At 46.2% G+C, this 16,619-nt stretch overlaps 1 protein-coding gene across 24 annotated transcripts in view; it reads left to right on the top strand.

The window, feature by feature from the left end:
• The window catches only part of LOC139747298 (uncharacterized), a 221,744-nt gene that overhangs the window by 166,383 nt on the left and 38,742 nt on the right, over positions 1-16,619 (top strand). Inside the window, exon 1 of one of the 24 annotated variants that reach the window (XM_071659433.1) lies at positions 12,846-13,196. The exons of 22 other annotated variants lie outside the window; for them this stretch is intronic. The gene's annotated coding sequence lies outside the window, so the exon portion shown is untranslated. Of the gene's footprint in view, positions 1-12,845; positions 13,238-16,619 lie in introns of those variants that run through there. One more of the 24 variants, XM_071659432.1, reaches the window with a different exon arrangement.

Here is a 16,619-nt window from a genome sequence, read left to right as displayed (position 1 = left end):
CCCTCCCTGGTCGTGTCCATGCCGGGGTGTCGCCCTCCCAGCAGCAGCGCCGGTCTTATCCTCCAAGTCCCCCTGGCGGTGTCCCTGCACCTCCAGGTCCCCCCTCTCTCTCCCCACACACTCTCCCTCGCATAATGACCTCCCTCGTGCAATTCGGCTTTTGTCTTTTCCTCTCTTTTGACTTTTCTTCGACTGGCAGACGTGGTCGGGAAAGCTGGTTGATTTTACTCATATATATATATATATATATATATATATATATATATATATATATATATATATATATATATATATATATATATATATATATATATATATATATATATATATATATATATATATATATATATATATATATATATATATATATATATCAACGTTTTGACTCGTTTATGGAATATTTTTAGCCATATATAGGGTATATGATCGAGAGATTTATAAACTTACTTCTCTTAGGATATCAGTACTTCATACAATTCTCGAATTTATAGATATCTATTTCATGTTTGGAGTTACGTATATATATATATATATATATATATATATATATAATTTTTTTTTTTTTTTTTTTTTTTTTTATACTTTGTCGCTGTCTCCCGCGTTTGCGAGGTAGCGCAAGGAAACAGACGAAAGAAATGGCCCAACCCCCCCCATACACATGTACATACACACGTCCACACACGCAATATACATACCTACACAGCTTTCCATGGTTTACCCCAGACGCTTCACATGCCTTGATTCAATCCACTGACAGCACGTCAACCCCTGTATACCACATCGCTCCAATTCACTCTATTCCTTGCCCTCCTTTCACCCTCCTATATATATATATATATATATGTCTTACATAATTTGGCGAGAAAAGTTTTGTTGCCTTGAGGAGCGTGAGGAGAGAGAGAGAGAGAGAGAGAGAGAGAGAGAGAGAGAGAGAGAGAGAGAGAGAGAGAGAGAGAGGGAGTTTTATACTCCTGGGTCCCACTTCTGTATTCGGGGGGAAGGGGAGGGGAGGGGGAGGGGGAGTTTTACACTCGTGGGGCCTGCTTGTGTACTCTGGGGGGGAGAGGAGAGGCGAGTTTTACACTCGGAGGCCCCATTCCTGCACCCTGGGGGTGAGGGGAGGAGAGTTTCACCCTCGTGGGCCTCCCCACCTACTGTAATCAGGGGAGGGAGTTCTACTCTCGTAAACATCCCCCCGTCACTATGATTGATCTATTCCATGATACATTTCTCTTTGAGTTTTTCAAACTGTTTATCGACCTTTTTCTTTTTTTCACTTCAGCATGTTCCATCCCTCCTCCTCTTCCTCCTTGTCTCCATACACTTATTTATTCACTTTTTTTTTTTTTACTCCTTTGGTTATTTTATTTTTTCGTGTGTGTGTGCTAGCAAGATGATCGGTTCCTGCCTGTGCCAAGGGAAGTTCGTCGCTATATCGATTAAGGAACTGGAAATTCACTCTCTGGTCTTGTCTTCCCGCTTCATCCAGTCTTTTGAACGTTGAGTGTAGGGGTGCGCGCGCGCGCGTGGGTGTGTGCGCGCGCGTATGTGTGTGTGTGTGTGTGTGTGTGTGTCGATCAGCACCTGTTTATGATTGGGCCGTTGAGATGATGAGGTGTTTATATAATACACGGTGTTCTGAGCACGTTTCTCTCTCTCTCTCTCTCTCTATCTCTATCTCTCTCTCTCTCTCTCTCTCTCTCTCTCTCTCTCTCTCTCTCTCTCTCTCTCTCTCTCTCTCGTGAGGTACCGAGGTTAAAGCAGTGCGTGGTGGTGTGGGCCGCACAGGGTACACGTGAGGAAAGTTCCAGCTGTATTTACGAGGACGTGTGTGTGTGTGTGTATGTGTGTGTGTGTGTGTGTGTGTAGATCCCTTATTATCACTTTAATCATTTTAAAAGTGGTTATTTCTTTCGTGATCGCATTTTCCAGTGTGTGATTTTTAGATTTTTTTCCCCCCTCTTAATGACTCATGATAATCAATGAACTCTGTTTATTCATGAACCGTCTGGCGTGCGTATGGGTGGGAGGGGTGATTTCCGAAGTGGGTTTCGTGGCTGCGTTCGTGGGAGTGAGGCGGTGGTGGGTGACGTCAGCAGCAGCATGCGTGACGTCACGGCTGCCGGGATGGCCCGCCCACGGCAAGACCAGGCCAGGCGCCGAGCATGGCGCCCGCCCCCGTCCTGTGGGAGGAGACCATCATCCTCCCCCCCTCACAACCACCCCGAATCTCTGGAATATAGGCTCCCGAAGAAAGTTGTATCCTCTTAAGTATCAGATTAACAGTTAAGTTGCAGAAACTTACTGGGTCTTGGGCTGTAAGTTGGGCAGGGAGGTGTGGTGAAGGGTGAGGGAGGTATGGGCAGGGAGGTGTGGTGAAGGGTGAGGGAGGTATGGTGAAGGGTGAGGGAGGTATGGGCAGGGAGGTGTGGTGAAGGGTGAGGGAGGTATGGGCAGGGAGGTGTGGTGAAGGGTGAGGGAGGTATGGGCAGGGAGGTGTGGTGAAGGGTGAGGGAGGTATGGTGAAGGGTGAGGGAGGTATGGGCAGGGAGGTATGGTGAAGGGTGAGGGAGGTATGGTGAAGGGTGAGGGAGATATGGTGAAGGTGGATAGGGAGGTGTGGTGAAGGGGGGGCAGGGAGGTGTGGTGATGAGGTTGGATAGGGAGGTGTGGTGATGAGGGTAGGGAGGTGTGGCGAGGGATGTAGGGAGGTATGGTGAAGTGGTTGGGAGATGTGGTGAAGGGTGTAGGGAGGTGTGGTGATAAGGGTAGGGAGGTGTGGTGAGAGGGGTAGGGAAGTGTGGTGAGGGGGGCAGGGAGATATGATGGGGGTAGGACGGTGTGGTGAGGGGGGGTAGGGAGGTGTGGTGAAGGGAGTAGAGGAGTGTGATGAGAGGGTAGGAAGGTGTGATTAAGAGGGTAGGAAGGTGTGGTGAGGGTAGGTAGGTGTGGTGAGGGGGTAGGAAGGTGTGGTGAGGGTAGGTAGGTGTGGTGAGGGGGTAGGAAGGTGTGGTGAGGGTAGGAAGGTGTGGTGAGGGTAGGAAGGTGTGGTGAGGGGGTAGGGAAGTGTGGTGAGGGGGTAGGGAAGTGTGGTGAGGAGGTAGGAAGGTGTGGTGAGGAGGGGTAGGGAAGTGTTGTTAAGGGGGGCTGGGGAGGTGAGGTGAAGGAAGTGGGGGTGGTGGAGCGCGGACCGCCCCGCTCGACAAGGGAACATGAGAGTACAAGGGAAGGACAGATAAGAGAATGCCTGAGGACAATGTTATCAGGCGGAGGACAGTAACAGTATCCCACATTCCTCCTCACCGTAGATGGAGATCACCGGATAGTTGGAGCAGGCGGCCCGGGGCCTCCAGCTGCTCCCAACGTCCATTATAAAATTATGTTAATCTCGGAGGGGGGAAAAAAAAAATCTATGCATAATGTGAACTGGCATACCAAGAGGAGCTACGTACACTTAGGACTGTGGGGACCGGCCCAGTTGCCAGCACAAACGCCCTCTGGGGGTCTTGCAAACTGGAAGCAACATGTGTATGGTATCTTACGACATTCTGGTCATATACAATGCCATGTCTGTGGTAACCTGTTCGTGTATGGTACCATTTTCGGTAAAATTTGGGTGTAAGGATCCTTTAAGATCTTCCGTTAGGGCCTTTATGATATTTTTTCTCTTATTTTTATACTTCTGCGTTGTGGTCTTATGGTTAAATGCTTTTGCACATTACGAAATACGAAACCGCTTTCTTGATGCTTCATCGAAGTCCGGTGTGGGAAGTCTCTCCGTCAGAGCTACGGAGGCGTGGGGTTAACCAAGCGCTCGAGTATGTCTGCTTGAGCTCCTTCAGAGATGTGAGGTTGAGCGCTTCGAGAGGTGAGGTTGAACACCCCCGCTAAGATGTGAGGTTGGGCGCTTTGTGAGGTGTGGTTGAACACACACACACCCCGCTGAGATGTGAGGTTTAGCATCCCAGAGTGTCAATGTTGAGCGCCTCCCAAGACGACACGAGCGGCGACTTTCCGGCATAGCGGCCAGCGCTGCTTGTGCTCACGGTTTACCGGTGAGGAAGCAGAGAGAGAGAGAGAGAGAGAGAGAGAGAGAGAGAGAGAGAGAGAGGAGAGAGAGAGAGAGGGAGAGAGAGGGAGAGAGAGAGAGAGAGAGAGAGAGAGAGAGAGAGAGAGAGAGAGAGAGAGAGAGAGAGAGAGAGAGAGAGAGAGATTGTAAGGGGTGTACAGCTGAAGTGGTCCTCTGGGGTTGCACCCCGTGCTTTTTCGGGGGAGGAGGGGTGGAGAGGTCATCCCCGGAGTGATTTCTTTTTTTTTTTAAGTTGTCCATCCCCCAGGTATCAGGGGTGTGTGTGTGTAGGTGTTGCAGCTGGAGTGGTCTTACGGGGTGCTTACTGGAGAGGGACTGGGGATGGGACCCTGGGCGCACTGGGAGGGGCGGGATAGGACGGACCCTGACGTGTATTGGGTGAGGAGGGGGAGAGGCGACCTGGTGTGTGTGCACTGTGAGAGGAGCGGACCTACCGCGCATTCGGGGGTTGGGGTGGGGCCGCGCCTGTCGTGCACTGGGGCCAGGGGGATGGTGGCGGGGTTGATCGTGGATTATACTTTCAGTTGAAGGTGGATGACTAGAGGAGGCCCCCACCTGCCCTCTACTGCTGGAGGCTTGAGGAGGAGGAGGAGGAGGAGGAGGAGGGAATTCCATCCTGCACTGTTGTGTCTACAGGCACCAGAGACTCCGACTGGAGGAGTTCCTGTGTTATCATTTGTTATGAGAACACACCGAGGGTCCTCAGGTCTTGAGAGTCGTACCATCGGGTCTCACCGTCGTGCCCAAGGGCCGTACCGTCGTCCCCAAGGGCCCGTACCGTCGTGCCCAAGGGCCCGTACCGTCGTGCCCAAGGGTCGCACCGTCGTACACAAGGGCCTTACCGTGGCATTCGCTGGGTTATGCACGGATGTGTGGTGTTGCCACAACTCTCAGGAGTCTTCGGTGTTGAGAATGTTCCCCTCCAGCACTGACGAATATAATTGACCATAATGGAGTGCTGGCTTGGTTGCCGGCACAATTACTGGAAGTGACGGTAATATTACGTTGGGGTGCCGTCACAAGTACCGGTACTGATGGCATGTGCGAGGATCCATTTATTCCGTAATGACACTCGAAAGAAATTTCTTGTGCATGCGTATTTCATATATATATATATATATATATATATATATATATATATATATATATATATATATATATATATATATATATATATATATATATGTATATATATATATATATATATATATATATATATATATATATATATATATATATATATATATATATATATATAAAGTGTGTGTGTTTGTGTCTTTGTGAGATAGGAATTTACCTCTTCATGAGAATGGGGAGCTTAATTTTGTGAAGGATCAGTACGAGAGAGAGGCAGGACCGGTGATGACACTATTCACAGCACTTATATCCTCTCCAGCCCAGGACCACACCAGTGTGGGGTGGGGCCAGCTTCACCTCTCACGGTTTGGAGAGCGAGCATAACACCAGAGGGATTATTAGTACAGCTGTGTACCGTTGGCTGAGGACGCTGATAACCTCCACACACACACACACACACACACACACACATCTCGAGCAGGTTTTGTAGGGCCTCCGACAAGAGCGATGGGCGTGATTTACGTTCCTCCTCCATGGTGGGGACGAAGGTATGTTGCTGCAAGGCGGGGACAGTGAGGGATCTAGGTGTGGGGATGTTGGACGAACAATATACTCTTCATCTCACCTCCTTTTTACCCCCAAGCACAGCCAGGCAGGGGACCCGTAGAGCATGTCCTGGGTAGCGAGTGCCCGTGCGTTCCTCGTCCCAGGTCCTGTGTGCCATGTACCAGGTCGTGTGTGGACGTGTGTGGATGCCTTCTCCGGCCTCTGTGTCTAGGTGCCGGGTGTACCTGGGAAGCCGTCATCTGGGAGACCGTGTCAGGAATTTAATTGAGCAGAGAGTTGACCTGTTCCTGTTTGTGGGGGGGATGTCCCACTCCCCCTCCACTGTTGCTAGAGTGGTGGGATCACACTGATGGCGTTGGTGTTGGAGATGACGTCTGAAGTAGGGGATTGCTGGTAGTGTGTTGGTGATGACTGATATTGTTAGGTTAGATTGTAGGCAAACTTTTCTTTGTGTGTGTGTGTGTGTGTGTGTGTGTGTAACGGATAGCGTTCCTGACCTTGACACGATCACGGGCCGCCCAGGGTCGAGGGCATAGGTTCGATTCCTGGTTACGGCACCCGGTCCATAGTTAATCCAGCTGTTCACCCACCCCGAAAGGGTTGGTCGATATAATGGGTACCTGGCTCAGGCTAGGATATATATATATATATATATATATATATATATATATATGTATATATATATATATATATATATATATATATATATATATATATATATATATATATATATAGCGTGGATGGGATGGCCTTAATTAGGGCCTCACCTGCCCATGCCGTCTCAGCTAACATCAAAAAGAACCTTATCGAAATACGAATTACGCCACTACCCCCTGCCACTCTCAACACACACACACACACACACACACACACACACACACACACACACACATTTCCCAAGGTGCTGAAGTGGATTTCTTGAAGACGAACCGTCGGATTAGGAAAGCTGACACTGAGGAATGGCGTGGGTTAGGGAACGTCTGGTGAGGCGAGGGAGGCGTACCAGTTTTATGAGCATCTTTAATACATATGCTTGTGAGCTGTGTACAGACGACGCACTCTGGTGTTACTGTGGATGAAGGGTACTTAGCTAGGGGTAGGTGGGGGGTGGTTAAAGGCAGCAGGGACAACGGGAGAGGAGGAAGCAGTGGTTGAGGAGACATTGGAAGTAGGGATTGTGTTATGTAGATGTATGGCAGTAATATAGAATTAGCTGGTAGAGGCGTAGAGTCGTCCATGATTCATTTGGAACCTTAACAGCGAATATAAACCGCCTTGACAGCGTTCGAATCCCGCTTTAACAACGACTGTATTCCAACCATTACACACACACACACACACTGTAAAATGGACTATTCATAATAGATAATTTCATAATAAGATTCCATTATTTCTCTTCAGATATTTTGAGACATTTATATTCCATGAATTTGAAATACCTCTTGTCCTTGAATTATTATTATTATCATAAATATTTCGTGAAGCCGCCATGTAATTTGCTTGTTATACAGGATAATCCATTTTTACGTGTTTACCGGTGGGCGATTCCTTTAGCTTATTTGCTTGGGATTCTTTTAGCTTATTGGTCTGCGAGGCTTCATCAATTATTGCCAAAGTAAATATGACCGTTGAATATTTGCTCTCGGTGTGAGGAATATGGATTTTGACTCAGTGTAAGGAGTGAGGATTTTTAAATAATCTAAGGAATGGGGGATAGGGTCTTCGACTCAGTGTGAGGAATGGGGAATCAGACAATGTTATTGTGCTGTTTTCTTCCCCTTTTAAAACCGTTTTCTTTTCCTTCATTATTTTCGTACTTCGTGTGGGGCAGATGCCAGGATTGGAACATGAGATGGATTTTTTTTAGTTGTAACCGCACGACAGCACGACCCTTGTTTGCGATTGCATAACCGTAGAGGTCTAAGGTATCGTCGTGCTCAAGGCTCGTACAGTCGTGCTGAATGATCGTACCGCCGTGCTCAAGGTTCATACCGCCGTGCTCAAGGTTCGTACCGCCGTGCTCAAGGTTCATACCGCCGTGCTCAAGGTTCGCACCGCCGTGCTCAAGGTTTGTACCGGCCGTGCTCATATTGCATTCGTCTCTGTTGTGTAAGTTCTGTCAGATCCTGCAAATGTATCCATGGTTTTTTGGACAGAACTTCTTCAGACTCATCATGACGGCTTATTGACTCAGCATTCAGGACATGAGGTAAATTAGCCTTTGTATATATTTACACTTGTTGAAGGATTCGCTTACTGTGTGTGTGTGTGTGTGTGTGTGTGTGAGTATGTGTGTGTGTGTGTGTTTTCCACTGTCACGGTACGACCTTCAAATTCAGTTTCTAAAGTCGCGCTGGTTTCCAATATTTCATTTGGAAGGATTTCCCAGCCACACGGTCTTCCTCAATACTTTTGTTAGTGTGAAGTAAAGCCGACATGCAAAGATGGAGTAGTCTTTGTTTATTTTTTTTTTTTTTTTTGAGTGGCATGATTACCTATATTTACGACTTCAGAAAGGCTTTGTAACGAGACGTAATTTGTGTTTAAGGTAAATTGATTATTGGTTATCCACGAGTTGAACGTATTAAAGATGATTGTTCTTGTATGATATTTTTCATTCTCGTCATATGCAGCTCTCTCTCTCTCTCTCTCTCTCTCTCTCTCTCTCTCTCTCTCTCTCCATCCCATGCCTTAACACCCGACAACACCACGTAACTCGCACAACTCGTTCTCGGTCACCTCTTACGGTGAGGGCTACGCGCTAGCCCTGCCTCGTAGCATAATCTCTCCGTCGTACGTGCTCCCCACACGATATAACCATGTAGTTGGCCACACCCTATTTAAAAGAGGGGTAGATTAAATCAGGTCTTTAGTTTGGACTATATCGAGTCCTTGTAGATAAGCACACACGCTACTCCTTTTATATATATATATATATTTTTTTTTTAGGGGCGACTAAAGATGGCACCGTTTGCATCTGCATTTTAGGCCAAGGAAGAAATCACGTTCGCATACCCACGAATCCGATTGCCATCCGTGTTTCCGCCAGCGCCCGCCGGCAACATCCGCTCCCACGCTCTTCTCGCCTTTTTATTTTCCGTGGAGACGTTCATTTGTTTCGTAATGGCGTCCGGCCCGATGTTGGCAGGACGCTTGTTTCCCCACTTAATGGCGACGGATGAGGATATGCTTAAGACAGCGCGTGGATTTTGTCCAAAGCCTCGTAATCACACTGGATGTACTATAGGTCTGGCCATATTTGTTGTTCAGTTTGAATTTACGTAGGCGGAAGAAATTTTACTCTCAGGACAACCAACCACATCCAGGCTAAAGCTGACATCATTATTTTTTCAGTTATTGATTATTTTCTTGTCGAAGTTCGTAAAATAATCCGCCAGTTTTATGTAATGTTTTGGTGCGTGATGGAGCACGGCTAGGCTATGGCGGCCGGAGGTTCTGGGTGGGTCGAGCTTGGGGGAGGGGTTTGTGATGGGGCAAGGGGGATGGGAAGAAGCCTGAGGCTGTTGTACTCCCATGTCGTGGCTCCCAGGGTAGCTGGCCTTTTTTATTTATTTATTTATTTTTTTTTGAAGGGGTTCTGGGTCGTGGCTGTTCATGGCAGTTGTCGTGGGGATCATGAGTCTGTGTCTCGCTCATGGTAACATAATTGTCAGTGCCTTAGTTTCGCGTTGGTTAAGCAATGTTTGCATTATGAAATACAGAATTGTCATCAAAGCATTTTTTTTTCTTTGTTAGATGACACACTGCAGTTTCTCAGGTGTTATCGCTCGTGTCAGGGCGATACCGTGTATATATATTATCATATGCTTGGTCGTCCATGTGTCGTTCTTGGTGTTCATTTAATTGAGTTTAGTATGTTTTTTTTTAGGTCGTTTATCCCCTTACGCTTCGTCTCAGGTCACGGGATATCAATGGTATTTTATGATCCTGTTTTGTCATTTTGATGTGCGACTTGGATCCTTTGCCGTCCTGTGCTGTTACACGCTGCTCGTGTTGCCGTGCTGTTTTAGCGTTGATTTTTCTTTTAATTTCTATGTTTTCAGCAGTTTCCGTATCATAATGTACGATCTTATGTTTGTGTTCATATTACGTGTTATTTATCCGATTGAAGTTTCTTGTTTTGGTCTGTGAGTTTGTTTCGCCTGTTTTTTTAATTTAACTCGTTGTTTATATTTTCTTGTCATTATTTATTTGTTTGCGTTAGGCTTTTGCTTTCTTGTTGATGTCGTGATACTGCAAAGTCATGGTATTTGATGTGATTGTGTAGTCAGTCCGTCGGTTTCCATGTTTGAGGATGTGCATTGTGTTTGTCGTGCCCAAGGCCTTGATCCTGCGTGTGGTAGATGTGGCCCAGAGGACCTCGTCTGCTCCTGACCTTCATTTTCGTCTCCCCTGCTCCTCTCTTGCTCCCCCCACTACTCCCTTACCTTGATCAGTAGAGTCCTCGCCCACTCTACTAGTCTTGAGTTGGTTGCCCCGTCTCTCTTCTTTCTCAGTTTTGGGTAGTTGCCTATTTCTGACTTCTATATTTTATCCTCTTAAAAGAAAACGTTTTTTTTTTATTTTTATTTGCTTCCATCCCATGAGACATTTGTTCTTTATTACTGTTACTGTCTGCCCACCAGGCGCAGGAGGGCACCATCTTTAGTCCTGTGTTTGCGGTACATTTTCCTGAACCCATCATCATCTCGTAGTCTCTTTTCCTTCTTGCCCCTTATCTCCTCCTCCTCCTCCTTCCCCTCCTCCACCCTTTCTTTTCCCGTGCTATCTTTTCCGGAAATCTTGCCCTTCCCTTGATCCTCCATTCTCCTGCGTCTCCCAGAAGAGTGGAGAGTACCTCACTCCCCTGACGACGGCTCTGAAGGGCCATTGCTTCGAACACAGTAATAAACAACAAGCCCGTGTGCCAGATTCTGATGAATTTCCCTTTGGCTGAGTAAGGTCTTGGACTTTCAGTAAGCTCACAAGATTGGCTCTTACCCCAGACGCTCTGGAGCGTCGTACTCAAGGAAGCTGTTTACCACTTCAAGCACTTTTATCAAGTGTGCGCGTCGTTCCTACATGTTTACATCGCATCCACTTAGTATAGTTAGTGTAAAATGGAATGATCCCTGCCTGTTTCTCCCGGTGAATATTTGGCAAAGATTATTAAAGAAGGAGCAGTTTTGAGCGCTAATCTACTTGCTGGTCTCCTTCCTAAGACACATTTTACCTGTGAAGTAGGAATGTAGATGACTCGTCAGGGATTACTTGTGATTACAGTTTGTGTGTTGCAGGTAGAGAGCTTCACACTTGTGTTGTTGGGTAGACTGTAGACCCGGTTGTGGGTTTGATTCTAGGCGGCCCGTGCATGCATGCGTGATGGTAGTCACAACGCTAACCGCTACACCACGCAGGTCCGAATTCTGGTCCTGATTATTTGTCCGTACTCAAGGCTCTGTGAGACAAGACGTTAGACATTAAAGGGGACAGTGTCGCGTACAACATGAACACTCTTCCCCCAGTAAATGTGGCATCATGACTCTCTCTCTCTCTCTCTCTCTCTCTCTCTCTCTCTCTCTCTCTCTCTCTCTCTCTCTCTCTCTCTCTCTCTCTCTCTCGTGTTCTGGCGTTGTGACGTGAAGTGTTGGTAAGGTGTGTGGTAGTCATTGTCTGGGTTCTTATCTCTGTGTGGCTTGCGGAACCTCACAGTAGACAGACTACGAATTATTATTGACGACGTCCGTCTGCCTTTTCCCTAGTATTTTAGCCGCCCTTCTTGCCTATACCCTCTCATCATCCCCGATCTAACCTCTTTGAGTACGACGGCACACGCCCCAAGGTATGACGGTGTAACCTTTGACCTGACCTTTAAGGGTCATGTTACAGGCTAAGATACCGTCGTGGTTAAAGGGGGATTGATGACGACTTTTTCCCTCTCGTCATGGTGATTAAAGATTCCAATTATCTGTGGTATAGAGTGGTATAGAATAATCCATCCTGTGTTTCAGGCCATCTCTGGCTAACTACAGTAAGATTTTGAGTTAAAACTCACTCCTGTTTGTTGTTTGTTGTTTTTTGATAGTGGCTAGTGCTTCCCAGGCAGGTAAAAATCAGACATTGTGCCTCTTATTTTTCTTTTTTTTTTAAACTGGAATAAGTACGTGTTTCTTAACATAGTGTTAAGGTTATACATCGAGATGTTAATCATGAGGTCAGTTATCAGTGCCAATATTACGTCCCCTGTACTCATTATTTTTCTGGAATTATCATTTTTTTTTTTACCTGATTGGTTCGCTGATCAATGTCTTGCCAGGCACTTCCACTTGGCAGTAATTTTATTACTTGCCGTAAGGAAGTGATATTGATTACTTGGTGTAGGACAAGTGATATTGATTACTTGCTGTAGGGCAGTGATATTGATTACTTGGTGTAGGACAAGTGATATTGATTACTTGGTATAGGACAGTGATATTGATTACTTGCTGTAATGCAGTGATATTGATGAAACTCGTTAGTTGTTGACTTGTAATTTCCTTACACTCTTGGTTGTTCTTTATTGATTCCTCGGGGTAAAGAGTCTTTGTATGTGGTGTGTGTTAGGCCCCACTGCCTCAGTGACTGCCCCCCTGTATCAATGAATCATTAAGTGTGGTATTGGCCCGAGGAACAGTTACATTTGTCAGTCTGTCTGTCTGACAATCTGTCCATCAGTCTTTATTTGTCTATTCATATATCTGTGTCTCTGTCTGCCTGTATGTTTGTCTTTATCAATCCGTCTGATTGTCTATCTATCTATCTGTTTATATATCTTTCTGTATATCTGTCTGTGTATCCATATCCAGCTGCTGTCCTTGGTATTCCCCTGTCAGCTGGTGGTTCTCTCTGGTTCATTGCGTGAAATCTTGCAAGATATCGTCCTCCTCCTCCCCTTCCCTTCTCTGCCCCGAAGCCAACCCCTCCCCCTTGTCCCTCCCACTCGTTATAACCCTCTCCTTCTCCCACGTCCGCCTTCTTTTAATTTCCTCTTTCCATCCATCTTACCATGTGGTATTCCCCCCGCCCCTCCCGTCCCTCCGCCTGCTCCAGCCGCCATGTCCCCCTTCCCTCCCTCCGTCCCGATCTTCCTCCTCCCCCTCCATATCCTCCACTCCTTCGTCAGATTCCCCTCCCTGTTCTGTGAGCCCTTCACGGGACCTTCCTATGACCTTCACCTCCCCCCATCCCTCCACTTGTTCCCTTCCCGTGCACCAAGTACTACCCCTCCAACCCTACACCAAGCACCTCCCGCCGCCCTCAGACTACCTTGCTCACTGTATTACGTCTCACGGCCCACCCTCACCACTTACACTGTCCGTAGGCCAGATCACCGCTACCACATACCCTGCTTAGTAGCACATCCTCGTGTCATGTACTGGTAGCTGAGTACTTTGCCTCCAGCAGCACCTTTACCGGTAGTACGGTCTGTATTGTGCCTCCAGCAGCACCTGTACTAGTAGTTAGGTAGGTACTGTATCTCCAGTAGCACCTTTACCAGTAGTTAGGTTGGTATTGTGCCTCCAGCGGCGCCATTTCTTGTAGGTAGGTGGGTACTGTTCCTTAGCCTCCATCACGCCCCTGGCCCACCTATGCCTTCTTCACTTGGCCCCATTCCAATCAGGCCTCTCTCTCTCTCTCTCTCTCTCTCTCTCTCTCTCTCTCTCTCTCTCTCTCTCTCTCTCTCTCTCTCTCTCTCTCTCATGCCCTGAGCTGTATAAACATATGATTTGATCATGCCCAGTGAAAGCACATTATGTAGCTACATGTCCATTGTGTAATGTACCATAATCTTCTTTTTGTTGTTGTCCATGTTAACATGCCTATTATCCATACCTTGTGTCACTGCATGTCCCATATGTAATGTATCTTTGCCATATTATATTACTGTCAGCGTTACATATTTACATTGTGTCCTGTTTCAAATACACACTCATAATTAGTGTATATGCAATATACAGAGAAGGGGGCCGGGTGAGGATATTCCCTCAGAGGCCCAGCCCTCTGTTCTTAACACTACCTCGCTGAGGCGGGAAATGGCAAATAGTATGAAAGACAGAAATATATATATATATATATATATATATATATATATATATATATATATATATATATATATATATATATGTTTTAGATATCTGGGAGTGGATCTGGCAGCGGATGGAACCATGGAAGCGGAAGTGAATCATAGGGTGGGGGAGGGGGCGAAAATTCTGGGAGCCTTGAAGAATGTTTGGAAGTTGAGAACATTATCTCGGAAAGCAAAAATGGGTATGTTTGAAGGAATAGTGGTTCCAACAATGTTGTATGGTTGCGAGGCATGGGCTATGGATAGAGTTGTGCGCAGGAGGGTGGATGTGCTGGAAATGAGATGTTTGAGGACAATGTGTGGTGTTAGGTGGTTTGATCGAGTAAGTAATGTAAGGGTAAGAGAGATGTGTGGAAATAAAAAGAGCATGGTTGAGAGAGCAGAAGAGGGTGTTTTGAAATGGTTTGGGCACATGGAGAGAATGAGTGAGGAAAGATTGACCAAGAGGATATGTGTGTCGGAGGTGGAGGGAACGAGGAGAAGTGGGAGACCAAATTGGAGGTGGAAAGATGGAGTGAAAAAGATTTTGAGTGATTGGGGCCTGAACATGCAGGAGGGTGAAAGGCGTGCAAGGAATAGGGTGAATTGGATCGATGTGGTATACCGGGGTTGACGTGCTGTCAGTGGATTGAATCAGGGCATGTGAAGCGTCTGGGGTAAACCATGGAAAGTTGTGTGGGGCCTGGATGTGGAAAGGGAGCTGTGGTTTCGGGCAGTATTGCATGACAGCTAGAGACTGAATGTGAATGAATGGGGCCTTTGTTGTCTTTTCCTAGCGCTACCTCACGCACATCAGGGGGGAGGGGGATGGTATTCCATGTGTGGCGAGGTGGCGATGGGAATGAATAAAGGCAGAGTGTGAATTGTGTGTATGGGTATATATTTATGTGTGTGTGTGTGTATATGTATGTGTACATTGAGATGTATAGGTATGTATATTTGCGTGTGGACGTGTATGTATATGCATGTGTATGGGGGTGGGTTGGGCCATTTCTTTTGTTTCCTTGCGCTACCTCGCAAACGTGGGAGACAGCGACAAAGCAAAATAAATAAATATATATATATATATATATATATATATATATATATATATATATTTTTTTTTTTTTTTTTTTTTATACTTTGTCGCTGTCTCCCGCGTTTGCGAGGATATATATATATATATATATATATATATATTTATATTATTTTTTTATTATACTTTGTCGCTGTCTCCCGCGTTTGCGAGGTAGCGCAAGGAAACAGACGAAAGAAATGGCCCAACCCCCCCCATACACATGTATATACATACGTCCACACACGCAAATATACATACCTACACAGCTTTCCATGGTTTACCCCAGACGCTTCACATGCCTTGATTCAATCCACTGACAGCACGTCAACCCCGTTATACCACATCGCTCCAATTCACTCTATTCCTTGCCCTCCTTTCACCCTCCTTCATGTTCAGGCCCCGATCACACAAAATCTTTTTCACTCCATCTTTCCACCTCCAATTTGGTCTCCCTCTTCTCCTCGTTCCCTCCACCTCCAACACATATATCCACTTGGTCAATCTTTCCTCACTCATTCTCTCCATGTGCCCAAACCATTTCAAAACACCCTCTTCTGCTCTCTCAACCACGCTCTTTTTATTTCCACACATCTCTCTTACCCTTACGTTACTTGCTCGATCAAACCACCTCACACCACACATCGTCCTCAAACATCTCATTTCCAGCACATCCATCCTCCTGCGCACAACTCTATCCATAGCCCACGCCTCGCAACCATACAACATTGTTGGAACCACTATTCCTTCAAACATACCCATTTTTGCTTTCCGAGATAATGTTCTCGACTTCCACACATTCTTCAAGGCCCCCAGAATTTTCACCCCCTCCCCCACCCTATGATCCACTTCCGCTTCCATGGTTCCATCCGCTGCCAGATCCACTCCCAGATATCTAAAACACTTCACTTCCTCCAGTTTTTCTCCATTCAAACTCAACTCCCAATTGACTTGACCCTCAACCCTACTGTGCCTAATAACCTTGCTCTTATTCACATTTACCCTTAACTTTCTTCTTCCACACACTTTACCAAACTCAGTCACCAGCTTCTGCAGTTTCTCACATGAATCAGCCACCAGCGCTGTATCATCAGCGAACAACAACTGACTCACTTCCCAAGCTCTCTCATCCCCAACAGACTTCATACTTGCCCCTCTTTCCAAAACTCTTGCATTTACCTCCCTAACAACCCCATCCATAAACAAATTAAACAACCATGGAGACATCACACACCCTTGCCGCAAACCTACATTCACTGAGAACCAATCACTTTCCTCTCTTCCTACACGTACACATGCCTTACATCCTCGATAAAAACTTTTCACTGCTTCTAACAACTTGCCTCCCACACCATATATTCTTAATACCTTCCACAGAGCATCTCTATCAACTCTATCATATGCCTTCTCCAGATCCATAAATGCTACATACAAATCCATTTGCTTTTCTAAGTATTTCTCACATACATTCTTCAAAGCAAACACCTGATCCACACATCCTCTACCACTTCTGAAACCACACTGCTCTTCCCCAATCTGATGCTCTGTACATGCCTTCACCCTCTCAATCAATACCCTCCCATATAATTTACCAGGAATACTCAACAAACTTATACCTCTGTAATTTGAGCACTCACTCTTATCCCCTTTGCCTTTGTACAATGGCGCTATGCACGCATTCCGCCAATCCTCAGGCACCTCACCAT

This window comes from Panulirus ornatus, chromosome 68 (genome assembly GCF_036320965.1).
Source record: "Panulirus ornatus isolate Po-2019 chromosome 68, ASM3632096v1, whole genome shotgun sequence".
Lineage (NCBI taxonomy): Eukaryota > Metazoa > Arthropoda > Malacostraca > Decapoda > Palinuridae > Panulirus > Panulirus ornatus.
The sequence above is the reverse complement of the archived record's forward strand: the minus strand, read 5'-3'. Positions and strand labels throughout refer to the sequence as shown.